This window comes from Rhipicephalus microplus, chromosome X (genome assembly GCF_043290135.1).
Source record: "Rhipicephalus microplus isolate Deutch F79 chromosome X, USDA_Rmic, whole genome shotgun sequence".
NCBI classification, from domain to species: domain Eukaryota; kingdom Metazoa; phylum Arthropoda; class Arachnida; order Ixodida; family Ixodidae; genus Rhipicephalus; species Rhipicephalus microplus.
The window spans coordinates 369,427,378-369,455,358 of record NC_134710.1 but is presented as its reverse complement, the minus strand read 5'-3'; the positions used below and the strand labels follow the sequence as shown (position 1 = coordinate 369,455,358).

Sequence of the window (27,981 nt, the reverse complement as noted above, 5' to 3'; positions counted from 1 at the left end):
CCTCGAACCCGCGACCTTTATATTTTGCGATTGGGCGGCCGCTAAATCTCGGGAAATGATCTCACTGGTGGCGGGTTGGTTAACAAAAAGCCATAAACGCCAGCATTCGTGCCGCTTCGGGAAAGTTGGCACCGTTGCTAACCCGCCGTGGAAGTGTTCCGCTGCCGAGGACGACGCAGGTTCGCATTCCGACTGGGGCGAGAGCACCCCCGTCTCTTAGGTGCACGTGGTCACCCACCGTCGTCGTGCTCGACTGCTGACCCAGGATCGAATCCTGGTTGCGGCCTTTACGACGGGACGATGATAGTTATAGCGCGAGAACAAAACGATGACACAGAGACAAGAAGGACTCTCTGTGTCGTCGTTTTGTTCTCGCGCTATAACTATCGTCATGCCATACTAGCCCAAGCTGCCACACTTCTAATTTACGACGGGGGCGAGAACGCTCCCTTGGTTTTAGGTGCAAGGCGGAAGAAAAATTTTCGGAGGCCTCGTGCCTCATAATCCTATCTGGAAAGCCGAACAAATGTTACTCCTATTACGTGATAAAGGTCCAAATTAAGCAGGCGTGCCGCGTGTAAAGGCCCAGAATATGATCGTTGCTCGTGGCAGGACACTCATGCGCGGCTTCCAACCCGCATTGAATTGGGCGGCTTTCGAGGGCTCGTTATTTGCTCAAGTCGCGACCACGGACCGGTGCTTCTTCACCGAGTGGTCGTGCGTTGTACCGTTCTGGCCCCTGGTAGTTTCCCACCTCTCCCAAACGAATCGATTCATCCACCGAAGAGGGTGTGTGGCGTTGCCAGGCCCGCGACCGTACGCCCACTTTCACGCATACTCTGTGCCGTGCTGCAGGGCCTTGAATTTCTGCGGGCTCGGCCGTCTCGTTTCGCAACGAGTAAAAGGCGCGCATCTTTCAGGCCCGCGATGTGGCATGACGATAGTTATAGCGCGAGAACAAAACGACGACACAGAGACAAGAAGGGCGCGCGAGCGGTTCATGGTGCAGGCAAATGCAGCGCAACGAGCACGTCCCTCGTGTCTGTATTTGCCACGTAATAAACAATCAACTCGATCGACGCGTTTTACTCAGTTCCCTTACAGTGAACCAAATGCATGCATGTGACGGCTTTACTCGCTCAAATGTTGATTTAACGAGATCTCATAAACGCTTGGCTAGCAATGTATTGCTGAAAAACATCGCTGTTTGCCTTGTTATCGATGCTTAATTATATGCCGTCACCTAGTGTATGTGCTTGGGCACGTGATGCAATGTTTTGTGCGTCTCGTTGGCGCGCAGTTTGCTGCGGGCGAGCACACTGCCTCGTTCCTTGTCGGTGCATATGATATCTCGCTGCGCCGAGCTATGAGGTGGCGCCGCACTCGTTATTCATCGACCTTTATCGGGAGAATCTGGCCGCGTTATCTGGCCATATCTTGGGCGGATGTTTCCACTAGCACTGTAAGCGGCGCGTGATCCATCTTTCTGCGCGTCTCTGGATGATAACAATTGTATCGGCGAAGTAAAAATAAATTTTTATCTGCCTATTTCTTTATTACCCATTATTTTTCTTTGGAAACCATCAGCCGGTCGTTCTATATTGATTGCTGGGGTTTCTCGTGATGGTGTGTGATCACTGATTACGAGGGACGCCGTATATAGGGATTCCTGATCGATTTCGGCTTGCCCTTATCAAAATGCGACAGCCATGGCCGGGAATCGAACCCGCAACCTTGGGTTTATTCGCGCGACACTTCGCAGGCTAATGTACTTCCAGTGCCGTCGTGCGGGCACTTTTACAAAGTTCATAAGGCAGTTATTTTATTACATACAGGTGCACATTCGTGATTGTCTTCTAAATAAGACATGTCTGGAATCGGCCTCACTATTGTTATGCGATGTCGGTTCAGTTTTTGAAAACTTTTGATGTGCAGTTATCTCTGAAGACCTCTCACGAAACGCGCGCAAATGTGATTCAACAAACTATGTGGTGGTTAGTTAATGGGGTGTAGCGTCCCGAAGTGCATGACTGGAAGTATAGCGGCTACGGAGGGCTCCGGAAGAATGCCAACCGCTCCCGAGGGGATCAAACATCAGCCTAAGATTGAAAGTACAGGCGTGAGCATAAATGTGCAGACCATAGAGAAACGTACGTAAAGAGCGGACACTCCCGTTAGGGGCCCTGAGGCCGAGCTACTTCGCTGCTTTCAGCGCCACGAGTGACTGGTTAGACCCGATAATATCTTCGACATGAATAAAATAACAAAAATATTTTTTTTTTTTTTGATGCTGGCATTTGAACCCGTGCCCTCATGCTCCGAAAGGGAGTGTCCTTACCACGAGGCTACCCACCCGTTTCTCCACAAAGTGACTAAACGTACAGTGCATCTAAGCCACATAAATTTGCACCATTTGTGCAAAAAAAAAAAAAAAGCAGAAAGACAACGCTTTCTCAACAGACTTTACGGATTTTTGTGGCAAAGCATTAAACGTCCTCCGTGGGACACGATGTCGAGGGGATATGGGAAATTGCACAAATCAATAAAATTTCTTCTTTGCAGAAATTCGACGCTTAGGTTTTTAATGTCCTTCCCAGGTGGCTATTGCATGCCTTGAAAAAGAAGTAGAAGCGAGCATCAGTCTAGCGGTTGGCCAGACTCTCTCTTGCTGGGCGAGTAGAGGGGAAAAGCTCGTACGCCACTCACAAAGGGGCGTTAGCGGCCGTTACTTTATGAACGCCTCGTTTTCTTTTAAATAGCGCAATCGACGCGAGTGCAATACACGCGCCGGTATCCACGAAAATGTTGATTAAATGCCCATTCGTGCGTTTTTGCCGCATCTCACGCTGACTCATCTTGGCTGTTTCGCGCCGCCGATGAACCGCGCGCGGCAATTCCGAACCGGTGCAGTAATTGCGGCTGTTTTCGGACACAAGCGGCTCGCGCGCGGGAACTGTCCGGAAGAGGGCGCGTCCCTCGTGTGGTGCCGCCGGCTGTGAGTCACTGGGTGATCCTATTTGAATGCGCCGCAGGCCGCTGTGTTCTTTGCCTCTGGAAATCCGCTCGAGGTCTGACCTCACGTACGCCTGACGATAGTTATAGCGCGAGAACAAAACGACGACACAGAGACAAGACGCGTTGCAGCGCGTCGGCGCGTGTCTCTTTGACGCGGTGCGGCATGCAGCCATCTCTCTAGAGAGAGCGTGCAGCTTCGCGTAGCCGCGCGCCCACTCTCTCTATTCGCAACTTCTGCAGGTACCACGACAATAGCGCGAGAACAAAACAACGACACGAAGGACGCGAGCTGTCCTTCTTGTCTCTGTGTCGTCGTTTTGTTCTCGCGCTATGACTATCGTCACGCCATACCAACTTGCCCAAGCTGCCACACTTCCCAAGTTCCAGGTACCGTCGAGATTATTCAAGTTTTGGACCTGCTTCGAACAGCACGTGTTGCTGCTTGTTTTCCCGCGTTTGTGGTCGTTTTGAACGGCCTCGATATTACCGGAACCCTTTTGAGTTTCGCCCCGCCGCGGTGGTCCAGTGGCTAAGGTACCCGGCTGCTGACCCACAGGGCGCGGGTTCGAATCCCGGCTGCGGCGGCTGCATTTCCGATGGAGGCGGAAATGTTGTAGGCCCGTGTGCTCAGGTTTGGGTGCACGTTAAAGAACCCCAGGTGGTCGGAATTTCCGGAGCCCTCCACTACGGCGTCTCTCATAATCATATGGTGGTTTTGGGACGTTAAACCCCACATATCAATCAAATCAATCAATCGCATGGTGTTCCGGCGAATATTATAAACAATTGTGTTTACCTTCGGGGATTGTGCACGTTTGAGGGAAGAACGGGTGATAAAAATTAGTCCAAAACCCTCCACGTATAAATTACGGCATCTTACATAAAGCCTCCTCGCGCTGCTTCCGGACGTCGGACTCGATTAAACCAACACGTCGACCATTTTCCTTGGCGTTTCGAGTTGGGCGACGGTCTGGAAGGACTCTGACGTATATGTCCAAAGCGATCAAGACGCCGATACCTGCGTGCCCTGTGGCTAACTGTCGCGACTTTTCTTTCCGGCGCTCTTCGCGGCTGTTTTGACCACGCAAAGGTCGGGTATGCGTCCAAGGTAAGTGACGTGGCGTTGTTGCCATGGGGAACTTTAATGACAGCTTTAACGTTGTTATCGTATAGCCCCTAGTCGCTTGCCGTTGTTGTGACGCACGCCAACGCCTTGGAAACGGCATTCGCAACTTGCACCTCCGCCCGCGATAACGAGTTCTCTTTCCTTGAGCGTGTCGCCATATCCTGTGCGGTTACCAGGCTACAGAGGCAACCGTATCGCAAACAGTAAAACGCAGGCCCTGAACCACGAGGGATCATCCCGTTGGTATGCGTCTGCTGTGTGGGTTCAGTAAACAGTCGCATCGGCAAGAACACATACTCGATTCGGTGCCGGCAATTCAGCACTTCCCATCGGCTCTGCCAATCGTCTACTAATGGCTGTTCGCTTCGCGATGGGTGGGAGCTCTGGGCAATCTGGACCATTGGCGTGGTATAGAATTTGTGGGGAAGGATTGGCACCAGGGCCAAACAAAACTTGGTACTGGGCAAGCATTGCCTTTTAGAAAGCTCAGGTGTAAAAAAACACACACACACACAAATCCGAGATGCATGGGACAGGCGCTGTTCTGTGTACCTCGGATATGCGTCTTTTTGACGCTTTATCTTTCCCAAAAGGTAACGCACCAGAGCACATAACATGGACAGTGTAAGCACGGTCGAACGAACGGTTCTCTTTATTCTTGTCAAGTAAAATTGCTCGCTTTCCCATTGTGAAGCGCTCGCTGTTGCTATTGTCGCAGATCGGGGCAGGTATTGTGTGAAGCACGTGTTGATACAGTTCGCGAGCCTGCGAAGTGGCGCCACTTGGTACTTCCGCAGCTATTTGTAGCCCTCTTCAATCGCTGAAATGGATATTTGCATGGTCTCTCACGGAATACATATGGCCCCATTCTATACTCTGCATTCGCAAAATGGAGGTAAGATGCGAGGACAGCTTCGCCTTTGTATTGGTGCTACAGGCATGCTTCGCAAGCGTTGAGTTCTGATTATTTTGGGAATGTATATATTTTTTCTTAGTGCGCAGAATATACACTTATTAGATCCTGCGTAAAGTACTAGCTATAACCAGGAAACTCGACAAAAAAGGTCTGGTGTACTGGCTATATCTAACTACATGGTTGATGTGGGGAAAGCGAGGCCCATACGATCTTCTATCTTCCTCACGCTTCGCTCTTCATGTCTCCCGCTGCGGTGGTCAAGTGAGTAAGGTACCCGGCTGCTGACCCGCAGGTCGCGGGATCAAATCCCGGCTGCGGCGGCTGCATTTCCGACGGAGACTAATAGGGCTGTAGGTCCATGTGCTCAGATTTGGGCGCACGTCAAAGAACCCCAGGTGGTCGAAATTTCCGGAGCCCTCCACTACGGCGTCTCTCATAACCATATGGTGATTTTGGGACGTCAATCCCCACGTACTCTCTTCATGTCTGGGACTAAATACTAAAACACCGTGAAAATATTTGCGACCGAAAGCAGTCTTTCTGGTGAGCGAGTAAACGACAACCTCTGCACAGAACTGTTTGAACGACCGAGTGCACCTGTGCGTGGCCTGAGCGACGACCAAGACGGAAACAACCGTTGTCGTCGTCTTCTCGCCTGTGACGGCGGCGGCGTGAAAGGAAACTCTTTTTCGGGCCTGGCACCGGTATCTGCTAGTGCTTATATAGCCGCGCTGAAAGGTACGTATGGTAAAAAAAAAGTGTATACAGAAGAAGACCTCTTACCGCAGCACTAAGTAAAATGAAGGAATGGGAGATGTAAGAGAGAGAAATATGTTACAAATAAATAAAAGCAAGAGAAAACAGAATTTAAAAATGTAAAATAAAGTGAGAGGGAGAAGAAGAGGTTGTACCCAAGCAGCATATGCTGTTAAAACAGACAAGGTAATCATTTTTCCTTTTACCCTGCATAGACCTTCATTGTTCACTTATTTTAACCGCCGGCTTCTTGGCCAATTCCCCTTAGTGGAGTGGTGAGTACGGTCCCTAGAATATACCACTTTTCTAGGGACCAAAGTGGTAAGAGTCGGAACAGGAGAACAAGCAAGTAAGCAAGCCGAGCAGATAAGGCAATGAGAGCCGCACCAAAAGAGAGCGCATTTATTTTAACGTGGTCATATATTGGCGCTTTGCACTTTCTAGGACGTAAGCTGCAGGGTGTTCTCGTTAGACCACATGTTAACGCAATAGCATTAAAGAGCTAGTGTCGGAGAAATTTTTATCTTGGTGTCCTTGGCGTTGGTTGTGAGCGGAAAACGTGTGCAAGAAATCGCGATGGATGGCAGCGATAAAAATTGGGGGTTCGAGCCGTAATTGAGCCGAGTCGTGCCGAGTGCAAGAGCTCTTCCACAGAGCCACGCCAGGGCTTGAACCTGGTTAGGGGGCAAAAAATTTAAACGTTATGTAGGGCGAGGAGTCTCGTTAGCTCGTTTAATATTGTACGGTAGAACGGCTAGAATCGCACCAGGCATCGCACAATGTAAATTGCACATCGAGTTTGTGGTTTAAAGGTCCATTCATTACGAAGTGCTCAGACATAATTAATATTCGTCATCGGCAACAGCGTCAACAAGGCGTGTGGCTGAGAGGGTGTTCTTATTGCCTTTACTGACTGGCGCGTCGCTACTTCACCGAATAGTAAATTATAGTGTGCGGAGCATTGCGCAACTGTACTTGCGGTAGACATTTTATAATAGTTTAATACCAGTGCCACACTGGCACTTTTAATCGCGATCAGGGCGATCCGGATGAGTTCTCTTGATCGCGATCAACTTTATGACCGCTGCTACACGGCCCAAGCTAATCCGGTTCGAGCTTGGGTCTGATGAAATGCCCCAGGTGGCATTTGCATGCCTGAAAACATGCCACTGATAAAACTCGACGTACGGTATATACCTATGGAGCCCTTTATCAGCAATGGTATACGTGCAAGAACCGCTCGAACGTCCAAAACTTCGCAGGCTGCTGCAATAGTAATTTAATAAATCCATCACTCGATACACTTTTCCTAGCACTTACCTGCAAGTATTGATGTGTGAAATTCTTAACCTTCGCTTTTATTTCTGATGGCGCCCGCTCGTAGCCGTGTAGTTGCAGCGAAGCGTCAATCTCGTTGTACGCGCCAGTGTTTCACTTCTGGCGCCTCAAGTCTGTTCCAGTCGCATCTGCCAGTGGTCAATTACTGTAAAGATCTCTTCATTCGACCACGAAGTGTGCCTACGTTGCGACGTATAGTCAAAAGGCTTGCGATACTCATAATCAGTTTGCTTCTGGGTGCCCTAACAGCTCCGACGGAGCGAGAGTTCAACTAAGCGCTGAAGGCAACGGTTGACTGCTTGCCGTCTGCTTGCCGTCTGCTTCTCCCGTAACTACATGCGGTCGATGCGAATCCTAAAACATGCAATACTTAAGATATTGTTTGAATTTCAACAGTTTAGAATTAGCTTTTTTATAAACATCTAACTTTTTAAAAGCATTTTTATCAAACTATATATATGCTTGATTTTCTTGTTTATTGTGCTTTCAACAAGCTCGGCTAGGGGGTGCAGGCGGCAGCAAATCGCGGTGTGCGGATCGGGATAGTGGTAGTGTATAGGTGTTCTGTGGTGATGGTCTCGATCCCGATCACGCCTGATGATGATTAAAAGTGACCGTGTGGCAGCACCTAATCTGGATCGTGGTTAATCCGGATCGACACTGATCGCTATTAAAAAGTGCCCGCGTGACACCGGTATAAAACGGACAACTTTAATGAGCGTGCAGACGTTGCTTTCCCCATGGCACGGTTTGACTGAGACGAAGCTTCGTGAAGTCCAGTTACTCCATCCCGTTACTCTTGGAGATGAAGCCCAAGCATCCTCCAAATTTTGAGTCATCGTCGAAGACGCCATTTTTCGACCTCAACTATAAGATCAACGACATGTTCCGTTGCTACCTTCAGTTACACCAATGTATAGGGAATAATGTGGCAGCTAGGTAGCTAACTACTCCTTTTTTACTTATTACGGGTGTTAAGTACTGACCTTTCCGAAAGTTGAATCAGCTGGCGTTGATCTTAAACACCGAGAGCATTGGTTATCTGGGTAATCGCCACCTTCTGCAGTTTTTTTTTTTTGTTTTGCGTGATTCAACAATTCTTATTTTCACGAGACAAAAACGTCGTATTTATTTTTTTTTCCCCGATAGTACTCGTATAATGTCGTGCGCCTAACTGCGATCATCGGCTCAGTTATAGCGCGTACTGTGAATCTATAATGTGCCAAATCCCTCATGCGGTCACTGTGCTGCGGCGGCTAATCGCGATACCGGTTTGCTACATGCATTCGCGTAACGTAACTTCTATGGTACGTGTACAGAATGAGGCGAAAATGCGTGGTTAACGTCGTCTTTCGTTGACCCGATATTGCACGAGCCATGTATAGATCTATACGCATGTTGTTAAGTACCCGCGGCCGCTGTAGTTGACATTGCTAAAGAGCCCGTGTGCAGGGATGCGTTCCAGCGTTACTTCAACACTAAATAAATTAGGGTAGAGGAGGAAGGACAGAGAAATTTAGTGGTATAGTGGTTAGTGGACAGAGAATTTAGTGGCCAAACGCGCGCAGGCCAAATAAGTGTTCGGTTGCCCCCCCCCCCCCCCCCCCCCAAAAAAAAAAAAAGAGCGGAATGGCCGAGAGTCTAGGATTTGGAACTGTTGAGTTGGTTTAGGAAAACTGGTCGTTGCTCAGGTGCTCGCGACATGGTAAACCTTTATAGATCATTGGAAATTGGCTGGAAGGTTTAGTTTTCCGTTTCTATGAGAATGAATGAAAGGGGGAGGTCATATTTCCCAAGCACTAAGAAGCGAATCAATAAATAACGGGTGCTGCATCATTGTACCTAGTGCACAGGAGCTGGAGTATACCATATTTCGGGAAGTGCGCTGCGGTTAGAAATGAAAAGTACACGGCGACCCTCATGATTTCATTTCGAGGTTTTGTAAAACCACGGAAAATATTAGTTCACGTTATCGCTCCTGCGTAGTACCCTTCAGTTCTCGGTGTCCGCTGAAAGAAGCGTGTGGAAGACTGCAAACGAAATTTGTGATGATTTTTTATATCGTGTACAGTGAGAGAGAGAAAAAAACAAACAACGCCAGGCCTGCGCGGAAGGCGCAGCACAGTCACGGCAACGGTGAGATAAGGGGGCGCGTCTCACGGCACGAGGTCCCCGCGAAGGAAGTGTGTCCGTGGGTGCGAGGGGGAAGTTTATAGAGCACAGCCCCTGGTGCAGCGCGTGATAACCTTCGGTGAGGGAGCGGCAACTTCCCGAGCTCACCGCGCTGACTGACTGGCCCCCTCTGTGTCTCAATGCGTGCGCTCCAATACACTGGCTCCACTACCGTCTGTCTATACGAAGCGTGGCGGTTCGGGCTAGTTGGTATGACACGACGATTGTTAGAGCGCGAGAACAGAACGACGACAAAGGCGCAAGAGAGACTCTTGTCCCTTTGTCGTCGTTCTGTTCTCGCGCTATAACAATCGTCACGTTTGCTACTGCTTATTTAAACAGTCAGCAATGGTTGGAATCACGTCCGCGATGTTGATGATTATTTCTGATCGAATTTGTGTCGAATATACTCTTTTAGCAGGATCTTTACTCGCATAATACAAACACTGGCTAGTAATGTTGCCGACCGTTGGCTAACATGGGCCAATTTAGCCTGCCCACTCATGTAACACAAACATTAGCTTCGTTCAATTCCAATCCAATAACTGAGTTGTCTTCAAATCGTTTCTTTGCGAAACGTGGTCGGAACTATTTTTTTTATTATCATTATTATTCTCTTCGAGGCACATGTGATTACCTTTTTCACGTGAATGCCAAATAGTAGAATTCCTATATTGAGACGCATGTGAAGATTGATTCGATTGATTGATGTGTGGGATTTAACGTCCCGAAACAGACGCATGCGACTTCACGTGAGGGTGACACGGTGGGTTGTCGAGTTAACCTGTACATGCGAGTGCCGAGCAAAGGTATTCGGAAAACAAGGATCGATCGTGCCTGCAGCTGTCGGACGGTTGTTCGTTATCGCGCGCGGTTGTAGCAGAGCTGCATCGATAGGCTAGCGACCTACCACGAAATGGGTTGCCCGTTCCCGAGCTGTCATGCGATGAGGCCGCGGGACAGGTGCCAATCACTGTGTTGCTCCGCTGTCTCTGAGAGCGGGCATTGGCGTGGCTATAGTCCCCTTCCCTCACAGTTCTTTATTTATTTATTTATTATTTAACTTCAGTAAAGCCCCGCCGCGGTGGTCTAGTGGCTAAGGTACTCGGCTGCTGACTCGCAGGGTGCGGGTTCGAATCCCGGCTGCGGCGGCTGCATTTCCGATGGAGGCGGAAATGATGTAGGCCCATGTGCTCAGATTTGGGTGCACGTTAAAGAACCCCAGGTGGACTAAATTTCCGGAGCCCTCCACTACGGCGTCTCTCATAATCATATAGTGGTTTTGGGACGTTAAACCCCACATATCTATCAATCTATCTATCAATTAACTTCAGTAAAGGGATCTATTGTTTTCGGGGGTAGGATCTCTGGGCGCGCTGAGTTCCCCAGTCCCGATTGCTCTGTGTGCACGTGGGCATACATGCTTGCGGAACTGCACGATAAGCCGAGCATCGAGCGCGACTGCGACGGACAGACTGCTCGAGTGCGCCGACGAGTGGGGAACGTCTCGTCTTCTGCACCTGGACCCTGGCGGGTGGATTTCGAAGCCATGTCCACCACTCGAGGACGGCTTCAACTTATCTCGAGGCTTTGAACTCATCGTTGATAGCGATACACGAAGGGTTCTGTGGTCTGTCGAGCTGTGCGAAACCCTATTGCACGTGACGTTTATCTGCAAGAACTGGCCGTATAGCATAGGGAGCTGTTTATTGCAACCAGAGTTTTAATGCTTACATCTGACCTAACGGAAGGGAATGTAAATATTGGTTGCTGGAAGGCTTTCACTAGACGTCGTCTCTCCCTCAGGCCCGAAGGTTACTTCAGAACCTTATGCTCCTTTTAGAATAACAGAGAGCTGACTTTGTCCTTTCGAGTTTGGAAACTATCACCGGTTTGTTCTTGCCATGTTGCGCCCCTCTTTGCGTGCTGCCGTCCTCCCTTGTGAGCTTTCCTTCTGTGTTCACCACGAACAAGCTACACGTTGCCGTGCCGCCATGTCGACTGATCCCCGTCGTGCAGAATAAATTCGTGTGCAGCCAACCTTGTGTCGCGGAAACGGGAAAAAGAACAAGAAAAGGGAAAGCTACCATGCATTGATTCGAAGTTAGTTCAGGGCTATCCATGAAGCGAGAGCTAGAGATACATAATGGTTAGCCAATGTTCACTTAAGTTCTACTCTGTAGAAAATGGGACAGGGTGAGGATAATGTGGACGATAAAAAGATATTTTTGAAAATAAAAAAAGACTGGCGAACACTTTTCCGATGGCATGGTTGTAGTTTGTTTTGAAAACTAACCTACAGGTTTAACATACGTAAACAAGCTAAGTGCTTGGCGTTGTTGAGATATGCAAGGCCAGCGACCCGTCTCGTCATCAGGGGACTCGAGCTTTTTGCGTGTGTTCTGTATATCATACAGTTGCCGCAAGATGTACAGGTTTAACATGCGTAAACAAGCTCAGCGCTTGGCGTTGTTGAGATATGCAAGGCCAGCGACCCGTCTCATCATCAGGGGGCTCGAGCTTTTACGTGTGTTCTGTCTATCACACAGTTGCCGCAAGATAGCCTCCGCACTCTTTGACGCTACAATTGTCACAACATGGACTCGTATAGTCTGGCCATTGCGACAGAAATGACTTTCCGAGATTGCAACCTTCTGTACAAACCGATGGTCTGCAAACACTGTGCAGAGCAGTGCGACACTCTCGATTTGACATAAGCTGCAGCTGTGTTGTCGTTTTTTTCGTTGGGAGAAAATTTTCAGCACTAATTGAAGCCGCAGTCACTGCCGCAAATGGCTTAGAAGCGAACCGAGCTTATTTGTGTTGGCTGCGGGTATCTCAAGTGATGATTGATTGATTGATTGATATGTGGGGTTTAACGTTCCAAAACCACTATATGATTATGAGAGACGCCGTAGTGGAGGGCTCCGGAAATTTAGACAACCTGGGGTTCTTTAACGTGCACCCAAATCTGAGCACACGGGCCTACAACATTTCCGCCTCCATCGGAAATGCAGCCGCCGCAGCCGGGATTCGAACCCGCGCCCTGCGGGTCAGCAGCCGAGTACCTTAGCCACTAGACCACTGCGGCGGGGCTATCTCAAGTGATGAGTCATGTTGCACATTAAACGACTATTTGAAGTATACTGGAACAAAATGTTGAATTAACATTTTTCGATCGTCTTTAATTGCATGACGTTCGTCGAAGCTGGAAGCAGGGTAAGGTGTGCTTGCGTGTGTACATTCTCTTCCGGAGAGAATGTACACACCAGGCTGTTTGTGCCTGGAGGCGAAAGGCCACCTCATTCCAGGTAATCATTCCAGGCTTCGGCTGATAGCCCCCGTTCACCATCTGTAACTGTACTTGGGAATTGCACTTGTCAGCTGGATCTCCCACTGGTCCCCTGGTGGTGATTGGAGGGGTGTTGTCTGTGAGGAAAAAAAAAACAAACAAAGATTGAAAGGTAGTTCTTGCTTGGCGATTAACGGGCTAACAACTTAGAGTAGATTAACAACTCAGAGTAGCGTCCTATACTTGAACGACGTCTAAAACGTTCGCAAGTGCTTCCGCGCACGTTCTGACCCGTCACGCGAAAGCATGCGCGAAAATTTATGACGTCGCGAGCAATTGGAGCGGCTGCATGCTGAGTAGCCGCAGAGGGCGTGAAAAAATGTGAAGCTTCGGAACCTTCAGGAGCGTGTGTGCTAAATGGGCATCGTACAACGGCGGTTCGCTGTGATTGCGCCGCGTCCTAGCGGGGGTGTCAAACTATACGTAAGTACGATCGAGCCCCGTGCACCGCGTTCTGGTTCAGACTCGATGCGCGCTGTGATAAGGGTGTCTAGGGGGGCAAGGAGGGTATGGCTGCTGCAATCGTGGTTTCTGTCTGAGACCGACTGGTTTCTTTATTTTTATTTTCATCACGTCCCCTCTCTTTCTTTGTCTATTTGTCCGGTAGTTGGTCTGCTGTTGCGAGTGATGGGGATAGAATCGGTTTGGTTCATTTGAGTAGATGTGCGTCCTCGACAAAGTATACTCAATGGTAGCCTGGGAGGTGTCAGCACACACGGATGAGGAAAGTAACTTTATGTTGAAGCTGTCCTTTGCGAACTAACATTTAAACTAAATCATTATCGAACAAAAAAAAAATGAAAACAAGCAACGACACCACCGTTGTCTTCGATTTCATCTCGGGCAAAGTGTGCTCAATGCGCGGATTAATTCCCACGTGACATGTCTTCACCGAGAAAAAGAAAGAAGGGGGGTTATGGAAAGTGGAAGAAACGGAAATCTCGTTGTTGCTGCCGCCTGCACTGACAAGATATACTCTCTACCGTGCTTCAGCGAAGCTCGGCGACTGGGGCGCACATTGTTCAAGAAAGGCGATCGTTCCTCGTGGATGTGGGTTGTCGGTTACGCCAGCCGTTCTCTTCTAAACCAAAACTGTACCATATTTCTGCGCCGAACCGCTCCTACGGCAAAGTACAGCTGCTATATCGTGTATAAGGCAAGTGCTTATTTGAGGCTGTATTAAAAAACAAAACAAAAAACTACGCTGCAGCCAATGTGTGAATCTCGAAAGAAAAATTGCATTTTTTTTTCACACTTCGAGATTCGAATGCTATAGGCATTCCTTAAATAGTCGGCATGCACGTGTCTTGTCTCCTAATACAAGTCGCAGATTGCAAGCATTTGAGGCGAGTTTGTGCCCCGGGCGTATACATTTCCACGTACCGAATGTCCGATCTCTAACAGTCTTTCAGCGACCGGTTAAACGACCGATTCGCTTCGTTGCTTCTGGCGCTTCCCGTTTGTCTCTGCTGTAGTGAACATCGCAGTGGGAAGTAATTGTAAAAACGCGTACTCCCGTTGCACGGAGTGCGTGTGTGTACACATGTACACACTGAGCGTTCCGAAGCTCGCTCGGTGCGCCAATAAAAAAAAAGGCGCGTTCCCGTTACCAATGGCGGCGAGGAATGCGGCCCCCAACTTGCAGCTCGGCCGCCGGCAGTGTTTTTCGTTCGGCACGTTTTATTTTCTTCGCTTCATTGTAGACCACTGGGCCGACTTCGTAATTAGGGGGCGGGAACACACTCTATACGCACGCACCTTTGTTGCTGTTTCTTTGCTGCGCCTTCGCATTTTTTTTGTTACTTTCATTACGATGCAGTGGGGAAGGGGGGAATTGTCTTCGTGCCTCTAGGTATGAAATAGCTTGCATATAGACTGATGAACTTGTTCCGGAATAAATTAAACCGATTGGTGGTTTGGTCCCGTCTGCTCATTTGTTTCTCGCCATTTCTATCTGGCAAGTTTTATTACTGTCCAGCCTTCGCAGGCGTTTGCCCCTTTTTGCACCCGCTAGATGCTGCTTGCAGAGATCATTTGGGCATGCATGCCTTAACCGACGGACGAAGAAATTCGCTCGCTTATATATCAGCGTTGATTGTGTTGCAGCGGGGCGTCTACAAGTAACACCCCGATGGCCTTTTTATACATTCTGTCGGTGTATACGTATAGATTCGTGTCGCTTTGGGACGTATGTTACTCGGTACGTTCAATGGGTCTTATTAGTTTACATGGCTTCACTGGGCGATTTTCGAAATGATATATACCACATTGAAAAGGATAAAGAGGGAGGGGGTGAAGCAGTGAAAGAAGTTGTCAATAAACGCGCAACAAAAGTGTGCTGCCGAACACACTTCGAATCATATATAATGTCCTGCAGTGTTAGCTAATGCTGCCCAGAATAACCTTGCGAAAATTTTCCTGGAAATGTTTTCCTTCTCAAGCGCTTTCTTGAGTGACTTGGCAAAAAATATAGTTGTGATCGCTAATTTAACCCATTATAATATAAATGAATTTGTCCATCGCGAATCTGTTGACTTTTACTCAACGAAGTGTTCAACAACAACTTTTGTATTACTTCTTAACCACCACACTTAGAGCGGCTGTGCAGCGACAGTGTCGTGTGCTCTTCACAATAGTAGAGAGTTCCAGAATAAACAATTCCTGCAAGAGTGTCGTTTTGTGCCTGCGCGTGGTATGTCGCTGGATTCTTAGCGAACCCCAGGCATGCAATGCAGTCTTTGGCATCCCGGGTAAGTATTATAAGCTGACTAGCGCCCATTTCGTTCAAAGCCAAGCTCGTCTGCCAAATACCCTCCGAGCCCTTGGCCTAGACGCACATGTGCCGAGGATCGGGATGGCGCAAGCCGATGTGCGAGCGACATAAGGCTAGCGCCTTCACAGGGATACCACAGCCTAGTTTTGCACGTTAGTTTCTGGCGTTGGAGTTTGGATATTCTTGTATGGGGTGTGTGGCACACATTGGTTTGGCTCTATAGTTGTGTCTACGCTAAAGAAAAGCCTAACACCAACCGAAAAGGCCACGTTAAGCTCCTAAGATCGACCAGCTTCATTGCATGGCCTGTGTCAACTTCTATTTATTTATTTATTCATTTATTTTCTTGTAAATAGACTACAGCATGCCAGCCGTTCTATGCAATGAGGAAAAAAGTAATTTCCAGGTATACAGACATACAGGAACGTAATGGACATTGTCGGGCGTCATGACCACACCACCGTGCTCTAAGCCGCTGTTGTCCCTGATATAGCGAATAGAACGTGGGTCAAGGCTGTTGAATTGTAAGGTATTGTATATTATCTATGTAAATTCGAAAACAGTGAAGTGTAGTGATACATGAAGTGCTTACCAGCTGGTATAGCGGTAGCCAAACTCGGGTAGCTCTTGCAGGTTCTTCAACGCATTTGCGTCATGTATACCACGTGCTCTCACGAGCACAAGCGTGTACTAAACGAGTCACTTTCTTGAGATAAATGTGCCAATCACGTGGTGTAATTCGTTCGGTTTAGATATCGCTGCTGATAATATATATGTATATGTATACGAATCTGTGTGTTGTAACGTAGGCAGACAGGGAGAGAGAGGGGCCAAAGAAATTGGTGTACCCATGATGGGTTTAGAGATGAAGAGAAGGGATGTTGATCTCTAATCTAAAGAAACTGCAACTATGGAACTCGTGGAAAGCCGACGTTTGAAGGTAAGAACGGTTCAGAAGGCCCCGTTGCTGTTGTATCTGCCGGAGCATATGTATAATACAGGTCGGCGCCTTATGCTTCATATGAGCGTTAAGATAGCAGATGTGGAAAATGTATAAAGGCGGACTAGTTAGTGCCTACCTCAACGGATTGTCCTTGCCTGATCGTCTCACGAAAATCTGAATGAAGCGTCAACCGTAAGTTTCCCTTTCTGCACGTTTTGACCCCCACATTTTCTACAGCTATATCATTTATACGAACCAAGTGTCGTAATCCACAACGCTTGTTGACTTTTCCTTCCCTTTTTCTTTGGCTCCCCCAATTTACGTGGAAAGTGAGGGGAGGATGGGCGAGCAGCGGTTGCCGTTATTCACGCAGCGGGACCCCTCTGCGCTGGCCATTAATGGACGTGTGAGAAACTACTTTCGCTCCGCTGTTGTGTGCGCTCGCGGCGTGTCGTCATTCGTCCGGTTCACATCGCGGCATCGGTGCGCAGCGCGCGTGTGGTGTAGTTACGCCGGCGGCACGATGTAGTGAATTGCGGGACAATGGCCGCATGCTCATAATGCGGCTGCCCATGATTGCGCTGCGCCCATTATACGCAGCGATCCTTCGCGAAGGGGTGCCTGATTGCATTGCTGCCTCGAGCTGGCGCTCAGCGTCTTCTCCTCGACAGCGGGTGCACGGTCAGCGTTTACCGCAAACGCTGGCCTGAAGAAGTGGGGGTATAAACGTTCTTTGTATTGTGAAAGGGTAACAGCGCTCGTCCGAGAAGCGGGCAGGTAGCAGAGGTAAACACTGGAAAATGTCGCATGTATTGCGACTGTCGCGTCGCGATGAACTCGACGGGGAGGAAAGGATCGATTATAGGTTTCAGATGAGCTCATTTGTGATAACTGTGCGGCAAAGTTATCCAGGAGGTGAGGTCATCGACACACCGCTTCGTCCCCTTTCATTCATATGTACACTTGCGAGTGCGTGCTTGCGGTGATTGTACCGATTGCTTCCTTATCTTTTCTATTAGCGGAAATAGCTATTGTTAGGAGATGTGACCCCCCCTTGCGTCACGTGTTCGAAGTAGAATAACATGCTGGGAATTCGCTTCGTGTCCACCGCTGAAAGGGCAGCACTGAGGTGGTCACGCGTGACTAACGTTGTGATAGCCTTTATTGCATACTTGAGTGGCTCTGTAAGCTTTTAATTAGAACTAACGGATCATAATGCCAAGATGCATTCCCTGATACACCGCTTCGTGCTGCGGTATGTTCTCATTAAGGCTAGTGTGTAACTACGAAAAACGCGCCCTTTAAATTCTACTTTCTTTCCTTCTGTTAGATTGTGTTACGTCCGTATAATCAACACAATTTCTACGAAACACCGAACTCTTGGCATTTTCTGTAGTGTACGGTCTTCTCGATGTGTGTTTTCTTTGCGGCTTGTTGCGCTCCGTTGAACATATATCGGATCTTCAGAACGACACTTACGTACATGTCTGCGAAGAGAAGAGCTTGCAGTAGCATTTCATACAGCGAAAGCTTCTTACGTTTGCGCACTATGCGTGATCTGCTTCAACGGGTGAACGCGTTGTGTGATTGATTGAGTGATTGATTGATATGTGGGATTTAACGTCCCAAAACCACCATATGATTACAAGAGACGCCGTAGTGGAGGGCTTCGGAAATTTCGACCACCTGGGGTTCGTTCTTTAACGTGCACCCAAATATGAACACACCGGCCTACACTATTTTCGCCTCCATCGGAAATGCAGCCGCCGCAGCCGGGATTCGAACCCGCGACCAGCGGGTCAGCAGCCGAGTACCTTAGCCACTAGACCACCGCGGCGGGGCAACTCGTGTTCACGCATGAACAGCGATGACTGCATTGTCGCCCGCGTGCTCCGAACCTGTTGAACTTCTTAGGGCGGCACTGTCCGCAGCCGTAAATCACTGGTTGCGGTTCTCGGCTGCGGACCCGAAGGTTCGATACCGGATCCCGCATTTCGGTTGAAGTGAAATGGTAGAGGCTGCTGTGCGATGTCATGGGCACGCTGAAGAACACCAGATAGTCGAAGTTTTCGAAGTCCTGCACTCGCTATGCCGTGCCTACTAATCACATCGTAGTTTTGGTGCGCAAATTTGCGCGTTAAAAATTATTGGCGTGTCCCTGTATTCTACATTGGGTTTAAAGGCGTCCGTCATTATTGAAGGATTAGCGAACATAGTGATGGTAAAAAGAAACAAAAAAGACTGGATGTAAAGGTGCCGTGTTCGACAGCGTCGCGAACGTAGGGCAAGCGTGCAGTGGGCGAGTGTATTACAGTGCGAGTGGCTAGCGTCCCTTCCCCCGCTGCGCTTATGTCAGCACTCGAGCGTTCGGTTTGGCTTCGCGTGATTTCTTGATGCGCCTCAAACTTCGCGATTCCCGCTTGCAGAAAAGGTGCGCGTCTTACTCAGTCACCTATAGCCTCTTCCGTCGACCCGTCGTATGTATAGTTGCTGTGCGCGTGTGTGGTCGTCCTATAGCGCGCGCCCTATTTTTATGGACGCATCAAAGACTGTGGTCCCGCGAGAAGTTCCGGCCCGAAACTTGCCTTTATAGAAAAATACGGAAAACAAATCGTAAAGCATGGCTAACCGCGTAACTTTACACCTGTGTGCCTGAGCTTTATACATATATATTATACACATACGTGCAGACGTCGAAGTCCGTGAAGCCCTCTCTCGGTTGCGCGCATTCGTGCGAGAGGCACGTCGGCTTCGGATTACACTTCTTGCGGTTGCGGCGGAGGCATGGAAGGTTTCGCAGAAGTGCCGGAGGTATCCTTCCCGGTCGGCCGATGTCGCCCGGCGATAAGAATAAGGTCGGCATTCCTGGTCAGGAGGGGGATGGCGAGTCCCAAGTACCGTTCCCGTCTTTCTTGCTCTATGTGGCGGGCTGTTCATGTCGTGCGTCGCACCTGACCTTTTTTATTATTTTTTTTCCTTGTTATCTTGCGTGGGCTTTACACTTAATCTCCGATGTGAATATATATATATATATATATATATATATATATATATATATATATATATATATATATATATATATATATATATATATATATATATATATATATATATACGCTGTCAAAACCAATATAAGCCCGCGCGACTCCCTTTATGCGTGTACTTTGTGTATTGCCGTTATCGCCGGCACACGGATTGCCTTCGTGGCGAGATACCTGAACTTAAAACAAAAAGAAAAAAAGAATTGTCTCATCCTGTCCTTGTCGCGGGGCTTGCTTGACACTGCCCGCGCCATGCAGCTGCTGCTGCTGGGTCAAGTGTGTGGCTAGCGCGTGGCACTTTTCTAAAATACAGAAAGAAAAAAATAAGTTGGCGCGGCGTTGTCCGCGGGCTGGCCGGTTTTGGACGTCGAGTACGTGCGTTGTGTACGCGGCGGCCTTGTTTAAGGGTGGGGTCGGGGGGGGGGGGGGGGGGCGCTGCTGGTGGTGTCGTCGCGTGCGCTTCGCGTTTATGTAACCCGCCCCTTCTTTGAAGATGTGCGGACACTTTTCATTCATAACCGGCACGGCCCTCACACCCGTTATTCGCCGGCAACAGGGTTTCCTCTCTCGCGCTGTATGGTCCTGTCCAGTGGCACCCGCCAGGTGACGGCAGGTACGTCTGCGCATTTTGAGCTGCAGCATCGAACTAGAACTTGATAAGGACGGGAACGTAGCGTTCGAGAATTGGGGGGGAAACGCTTAGCATGATTATCAGCGGTAGAGATGACGTCGCATTTGTAGTACCGAGCCATTGCGATACCTAAAACGTGGTCTGCTTTTGCAGCTTTCCTCTCTCTCTTCTTTTTCTCCCGATATAGGACAACGCACGTTCTTCAATGGATATTCCAAGCACATATTACTTTATTCTTCACATCCATTGGGCAAAAGGTTTAAATTTACCGTGATGGCCGAGCTGTGTCTGCTAAAGACTTCGTCGTGCTGTACAGTCATTAGGGTGTATAACTTGGGATGTGGTATTGCGAATTATATCATTTACCGGTTCATTTGTGTTTGCAAGGCATCGAGGCACGATTGCAGGATAACCACACGCGCAAGCTGATGTCCTGGTTTTAATTTTTCTACATGGTGTGCTGTAGTTCATTAGTGTTCGTTCATTTCGCGTATCGTAACTCGAATGTGCCGCAGTGGTTTCAGTGCCGCATCCGTGTTTATGTGTGTTCGCACACAAACGGGTGCTGTGATCACTCCTTGATCATGGAGTTTTCAACTGGACGCTGCGCCCTTTATGGCACTAAATGCCGCCATTATTTGGGCCCATATTCGAGGCTATTGTACACAGTGCGGCTAGTGTTGCTGCGCATTTTGTCCAAGACACTGATTCGAGCTTATTCCAAGGCACCCCTCTTTGGAATGGCTGGTCTCGTTTTTTTTTTCTTCCTTCTCTCGTAAAGAATGCGTAATAGGAAATTCCTCTTGGTTCGTAGATCGGTTGACATTTGCAGGTAACCGGGGGCCATGACAGCGGTGGCACAGTTGGTAGTGGAATCTTGTGGCGTTTGCCCCGCTGGAATATTTCTGCGCAAAAATTTCGATCACGTCAGTGTTCTCGTGCGAACAAGAATTGGAAATCAATTTGCGTTAATAGTTGCGTGACTGTCAATACTCTGCACTAGCAGTCTTTAAAGCCCGCAAGTTGCTTGCTATATTAGCTCTGCGTGTTGTTAGGTTCTACATCGTGCGGTGTCCTTCAAAGGCTCCTCTATAGAGGGTCTATATGTACATCACGTATGTACATCTATATGTACATCTATATGTACCCCGGTTACCCGTAAAACCGTGCACGCTGTAAAGTCTGCGGGCAAAGTAAACTTCTCTAATAGAAGCGTATGTCGAAAGGATTGGAAAGTTGGCCGACTGTTTTCCGGGACGTTGTTCAACGACCGTTTGATTGGCGCCCGCACCGCCCCTATATGCGATGGATAACGTTTTTTTTTCCTTGCTCATCTTTTTTGGATGGGATTTGTGGCAGCTGTGTCGCGTATGATATTTGCGGGGTAGCGCGTAAGAGGGAAGGCAAAATAATAATGTGTGTGGCGGGGGGGGGGGGTGCTGCCGCTATGTCGGCAGCCGTTTGAGCTTTGTTAGCGAGTTTAGGGGAAAAAAGAAACAAGAAACGGCGAGACTACGCCCAGCTGCAGTGTTAATAAACTTCATTTGGCAACCCAGCCAGCTGTTCTGGCACCTTGCCGCTGAGCGCTTTCGAGCTGTCCGTTTGCCTCGTCCCTTTATTGTGCGCGGTTCGTTTGTGGCGCCCTGCTGCCAGTGGCTTTTGTATTTCGAAAGTTTGGCCTGGGAAGCGCAGGGCAGTCTTGTGGTTGGCGTGTATTTTGTTGCCAGTACTGAAGTACAGTGCGCTACCAATCGGGCACCTGAAAAATATTCAATTACTTCTTTTTGTTCAGGAACAGCGCCGCTGACGCACGGCGCCTAATGAAGCGGGAACATTGGCAAGCATTAGTAATGGTTAGTGCGTGCCATCTAGTCATTACCACTGACAGGCTGCTGACCAGCAGGTAGCGGGATCGAATCCCGGCCGTGGTGGCTGCATTTTAGACGGTGGTGGAAGTGCCCAAGGAACGTGTACCTAGATTTAAGTGCAAGTGAAAGAACCCCAGGAGGTCGAAATTTCCGATACCCTTTACTACGGCGTGTCTCATTATCGTGTGGTTTTGGCACGTTAAACCCCACCAATTATTAACCGCTGACAGGTGCGAAGCACTCCGGTTTTTCAGTACTGTGCATGTCTGTGGTATAGTGGCTGGATGGCGTGCATTATATTATTGTTAATGCCTACCATTGTTCGTGTTTAATTTGATCCACGTGAAAGCCTCGAGGAAGCAAGATCTGTACAGCAGCAAACAAAATAAAGAGTTCAAAAAGTTCATCGAATTCGTGAATGAAAACGTTTTCTGAAGTGACGACTAATAACTCAAGTGACTAACTAATAACGCAAGGTGTAGGCGTTTCGCCACCTCTGCCGGTGGCATCTTCAGTGTACGCTGAAACAAATGAGAGGAGGTCGACCAGACTATTCGTCGCACTTGTCCTTCAATAAACGACCGACAGGGGGTCGCGGTCGGTGTCGCGACGATTGGCGTCGCGCCGCCAGAGGAGCATTGCGGCAACAAGTGTGAGCTACATAAATGTATTTATTTTGTGGCAACGAGGTTAATGTCTGTCGCTGGATGTCATTTCTTGATCTTTTCTGATTCGTATATAGTTAGATTATTCGAAATGATAAGTATAGTATGTAAACTATGTTGGGCCCGTTTGAGGAAGCACGCTTAATTTTCGAGCGATTTGATACGGCTAGCCGGTTCGCAGTATAGAATTTGCTCAGGTTGTGTATCGGAGCACAATACTGCGTGGTTCGGTGGATGCGGAGTTATTCGTGTGTCTACCGGATCCTGCGACCCGCAACTTCCGTGGTGTCTACAAATGTCGCTTGTCTGGTAAACGCGTTGCTGTTTAGGGTGGCTGCATGCGCTCGCATCCAGGCGGCCTATTGCTGTTGCTGCTGCAGCGCCCCGTTCACCCTCGTAAAAAATAGAAGGTGGGAGGGATGGGAAAAGCAGAGCCGCGCTTGCTTCGCGGTCCCCGATGCCTGTCGTCATCTGGCACCGACCGAGCTCGTGTCGGCCACGTGTGGCGGCGACAGCCTGTGTGTGGCGCGTGCGGTCGCCTCATTGAGGGTAGTAAAGGCTCCCTTTCTCGTCCTCTTTTCGGTCTAAAGGATTGCCAGCCGTCCACGCCTTCGTCGAGGTGGCGGCTTGGCGCGGCTTCCAAGTTGTAGTAAACGTGCTTATCTGTCGAAGATGTCAAAAACGTGGCACAAGGTCATGCGCGACGGGCGGGGGAGGTGATTACCGGAACGTGCGCAGCCCTGCGTGGTGGTGTTCGCTCTTCTGCGTTTGTTTTGTGGCCGACGGCTGCTGTTCGTTATACGCACAGCCGTCTTCCGATGTATAGCTTCCGGAGTGCGTCACTCGCATCGGAACTCGACGCCGCCCACCCAGAATCTGCTGTGCGGGTTCGTGGCCCTCTGTCCGGTTGGTGCTCAAGCGTCAACTCGCTGTTTATACATAGAGGCTCTTTGGGCGGAATAATGGCAACGCGGCTTAGATTGTAAATTGCTACTTATACGTGTTGCTTACATCTGTGTTTGCACTTAATACCATCGATATGATTTAGTAGGTAAGCGTTGCACACACCAATTTTCGCTAAAGCACGGCTTACGACTAATTTTATTCGCTGTAATCTATGATAATATAGTTGAACAATCTCTAGTTGTACGCGTCGTTTGGGCGTCGAATCGAAAACTTTAAGGAGCGTGATTGCACGTCTAGAAATATAGCCCTTCGCTGTTTTTTTTTTTTCGCTTGTACGCGGGTTCGATTGATTGATTGATATGTAGGGTTTAACGTTCCAAAACCACCATATGATTATGAGAGACGCCGTAGTGGAGGGCTCCGGAAATTTCGACCACCTGGGGTTCTTTAACGTGCACCCAAAGCTGAGCACACGGGCCTACAAAATTTCGGCCTCCATCTGTACGCGGGTTCGACCGTCTGTGCGAGCAGTGAAACAAAAGCAAGGGTTTCTGTCGGCACCTGCAAGTTTTGTTGTTTGTTCGCGGCATGTGTTGAAGGACACGAAACTGACTTGCTTAAGCGAAGCTTAACAACGAGGGCGCACAAAGTGAGCAGATTCAGGCGCGCGCACATATAACATCCAAACGCTTTTGTAAATGCCGGGCTGGTCACGCATGTATATCACTCTGCAGACCGCATACGGGAAATTAAACTCTGAACCGGTTAGCATGTGGACGACAGCATGACAAAGTGGGTGATTATGGCTGTGCGTTGCGAATAGTTTTGTGCTCTTTGTAGCTCCTTGTACCTTGAGTAAAGTCAAAGTTCATTTTACATTGCTGTTCATCATTGGCCTATGTATTGGTGCTGTAGCTCACGGTTTATATCTAGCCATGTCATCACACCAAAACGAATGTCTATAGCTCCCTTTGGCTGAACACGGTATCTTCCTGATTTATTTCTTGTTTTATTCACTTCCGCGAGTGCCTGTATGTAAAGTCAGTCGTGGAAGTTTGTTACTTCGCTAACTCCCTTCGTCACTTCTACTACTACTACTACTAGCCCCGCCGCGGTGGTCTAGTGGCTAAGGTACTCGGCTGCTGACCCGCAGGTCGCGGGATCGAATCCCGGCTGCGGCGGCTGCCATTTCCGATGGAGGCGGAAATGTTGTAGGCCCGTGTGCTCAGATTTGGGTGCACGTTAAAGAACCCCAGGTGGTCGAAATTTCCGGAGCCCTCCACTACGGCGTCTCTCATAATCATATGGTGGTTTTGGGACGTTAAACCCCACATATCGATCAATCAATCAACTACTACTACTACTACTACTACTACTACTACTACTACTACTACTACTACTACTACTACTACTACTACTACTACTACCTTGCTCCAAAAAACACCATATATCATCATCATACTACTACTACTACGACAGCTATTTCGTGGTACCGGGACTCGGGGATACCAGAGCTTCGAAGCACTGAGATGCTTTTTTGCCTTGTAAGCGTCCGTGGGGGCCCGTATACGGGGCCAAGGTCGCATAGCCTTGCTTCCTTTGCAAAACCGGCGACTTACGCCCCGATCACGCCAGTGTCACGGATGCTGGGCGACGCCGTGAAAAGTAGCGCAACGGTGCCCGACGATGCCTGGCGGCAGCCTCGGCGTCCGAGTGCTGCTGTGCGTCGCCGGCGCACAAAACACCCCGCGTGCCGCCGCTGGGGAACTCCTAAGAATGTGTCGCATCTGCTGCGAGATGTGACGCCGCCAGCGTTCCGACGCTCGCGCATCAATCGGGCTCGCGGCGTCCGGTGAACGCGCCCGTCTGTCAGGAGAGACGACTTCTTTTGCCGTGCCGAGAACAAAGAACCGCGTGTGAACTCGGCAGGCCTTGCCTCCTCCGCGCCACCTTGGGACCATCGCTGCCGAGCAAACGCCTACTGTTCTGCATCGCTCACTTCCTCACCGCGGAAGTGGGGAAAAGACGCGGAACGATTTCTCGCATTGACGACGCAGTGATAGCCACAGATTCGTCTTGATCAAGACGTGTCGTCGTCGTTCGCGAAGCGTGGCGGTTTTATTTTGTTTTTACATCGCGGTGTCTCTGACGCGAACTTGGTGTCAGCATTGTCTATCCTTCTGTAGACTCATTTGCCTGGCGCGCCGTCGAGCGCGTTTCCGCTTCACAGGCGCGACTGGAATTCAACCCGCTGATAACCGTCACGACCTCCTGTTATCTGTTTACAACACCTCATAGCGAGTGGCTTAGGAGTGAGAAGCCCTTTGGCGACGTGCATGTTGAAGTTTGGAAACTATACCTGGCCGAACTTCGCTTATTTCGTGGGATATTACTGTCTTGCGTTTTCTTCTATCTTTTTGTTTAATTCTGTGCAGCTCTATTGCACCCACCAGAAGCGTCGCCATATGTAGTTTATTTTTCAAGACAGGGGTTCGAAACCCTCGTTTTCTTTTTTTTTTCTATGCATGTTCGTGAGTGCTTTTATGCGTTTGTGTATGTGTATGCATTCTAAATGCAAAAATTTATGGATGGTGGAAGGGCGGGGGGGGGGGTTGCCGAAAGCTCTGGGGACGTATACCTAACATTTAATACCTGGCCTTGGCATGATAACCTGTCAATACATCTGACAGTGAATTACTTGAGATAACAGCAGTTAATTGTAGCCAGCAGGCGGCCGGTATTGATGGCCATTAAAATTAGCGTGAAGTGTTTTAATAATAATAATAATAATAATAATAATAATAATTGCGTAATGTTCATATTGTGGTGCCTTTATCGTTTGGGTGTTTAGCAGCGAAAGACAGCGTCTCATTAGCATAATGGAACCAAGCTGCTCAGGCGTTGTTGTGAACGGCGCATATGTTTGTTGTTTCGTTAACCGGGACTCCGCGACAAAGCCATATCCGGTTTTTATTATGAGAGATATTCTTGAAATGTATTGAAGGATGCCGATGGGGGGTGGGGGGAGGGTGCTCTGGGAAGACAGGAGGTGGCGGAGAGGAGTAGTAGACGGAAAGCAAGAGTGGATGGCCGCTCGGATGTTTTCCTTGAAATATTCGGAAGTAGTACCTGTAAATATTGGAAGAGTAAATTCAATCTACCGAACTGTGCCTTCCTTGATCGACATCTTAGAGAACGAATACACATCGTGCATGCGGTCCGCCGTCGTTCTACTCGCGTGCTTCCCCTGCATCTTCATCTGCTTTGCGTGTCATGCCCGCGCACTGCGCCCGAGTTGAGCTTGCCCCGCATGCACTTTACGTATCGCGCGCGGTTCGGCCCGCTTAAATGCAGCGCGAGCACACCATTGTGTGGGTGTTTCGCGGCGCGCCGTGTCGTCTTCCCTTGTCGCGCGGCCGCTAACCTCGCGCGGTTGCTCGCTCCGCACTTCCATTGTGTGCCTCGCCAGAGAACGCTGCCGTGGACTGTTTTGTCCGCGCTGGCCACACGTGTGGTGTACACGCAACAGGCGCTGTGGTAGGGTTCTGCGCGCTGATATGTCGTTATCATCGTCGTGTCACGTAGTCCAAAGTATCGAGCGTTTCAAGTGCCAAAGGCTCGAAGCCAAAACTTGATTGTGACAGACAACGCATTTCGTATGCATTCGGATCAACTGGAGTTAACGTTCTAACGTTTTACCTGTAGATGTAAGTGCACGAGCGTTTTTTTTTTAGATTTTATCATTTATTTCGGCTGCCGCGGCCGTGTTCGAACCGGTGACCAGCAGCTCAGCAGCTCGACGACGTACTTGCTGACCTTCCGTATGACCCGCCGTTGTGGTTTAGTTGTCATGGTGCTCGACAGCTGACCCGGAGGTTGTGGGATCGAATCCCGGCCGCATTTTATGGAGGCGTATGATAGAGGTTCGTGTACTTAGACTGATGGTTGTTAAAAAGCCTCAGGTAGCCGAAATTTCCGGAGCACCCCCTTCTCCCCCGCCTTCCACTAAAGTGTTCCTCATAATCATATGGGGATTTTGGGACCCCAAAGCCCCAAGAGTTGGTATTATTGCTGAGCTTCCACGATGGGTCGTTTTCCAATTATTGAAGGCTGGCGAGGTACGGTCATTGCAACTTGACGTTTAGTAATAGAGAATTTTAGTTTAGTGTACGCAAGGCTGCACGTCCGCAACGCGTTGCGTGCTGCGCACGCTACATTTAAGGCTGCCTTGTACAGCATTAGTTTACCGTGCGAAACGTCTGGAACGTGTACTGCACCTGAGCGTCAACACGCCTGCCTATGAGTGTTGCTTCACGCCATCTTGTGGAGAAGCAAAAAAGCTGTAATAACCGATATTCCTCAACGCAGCGCACAAGTCAAGGCATGAGACAAGACGATCTTTTCTGAGAACGAGTAGTGGTATGGGGTGCTGAGGCTAGGTGAACTAGCAGCACGAGGGACAGAGACGGCGAAGACGAT

General features: G+C 49.1%; 1 protein-coding gene and 1 long non-coding RNA gene across 2 annotated transcripts in view; one reads left to right on the top strand and one right to left on the bottom strand.

The window, feature by feature from the left end:
- Positions 1-27,981, top strand: part of Cip4 (formin-binding protein 1-like Cip4) — a 254,028-nt gene that overhangs the window by 3,922 nt on the left and 222,125 nt on the right. The gene's annotated exons all lie outside the window — the stretch shown is intronic.
- On the bottom strand, positions 12,488-19,360 carry LOC142776376 (uncharacterized). The gene is made up of 2 exons (XR_012887489.1): positions 19,076-19,360; positions 12,488-12,752 (listed from the first exon to the last, which is right to left on the bottom strand). It is a non-coding gene; the product is annotated as an uncharacterized LOC142776376 (long non-coding RNA).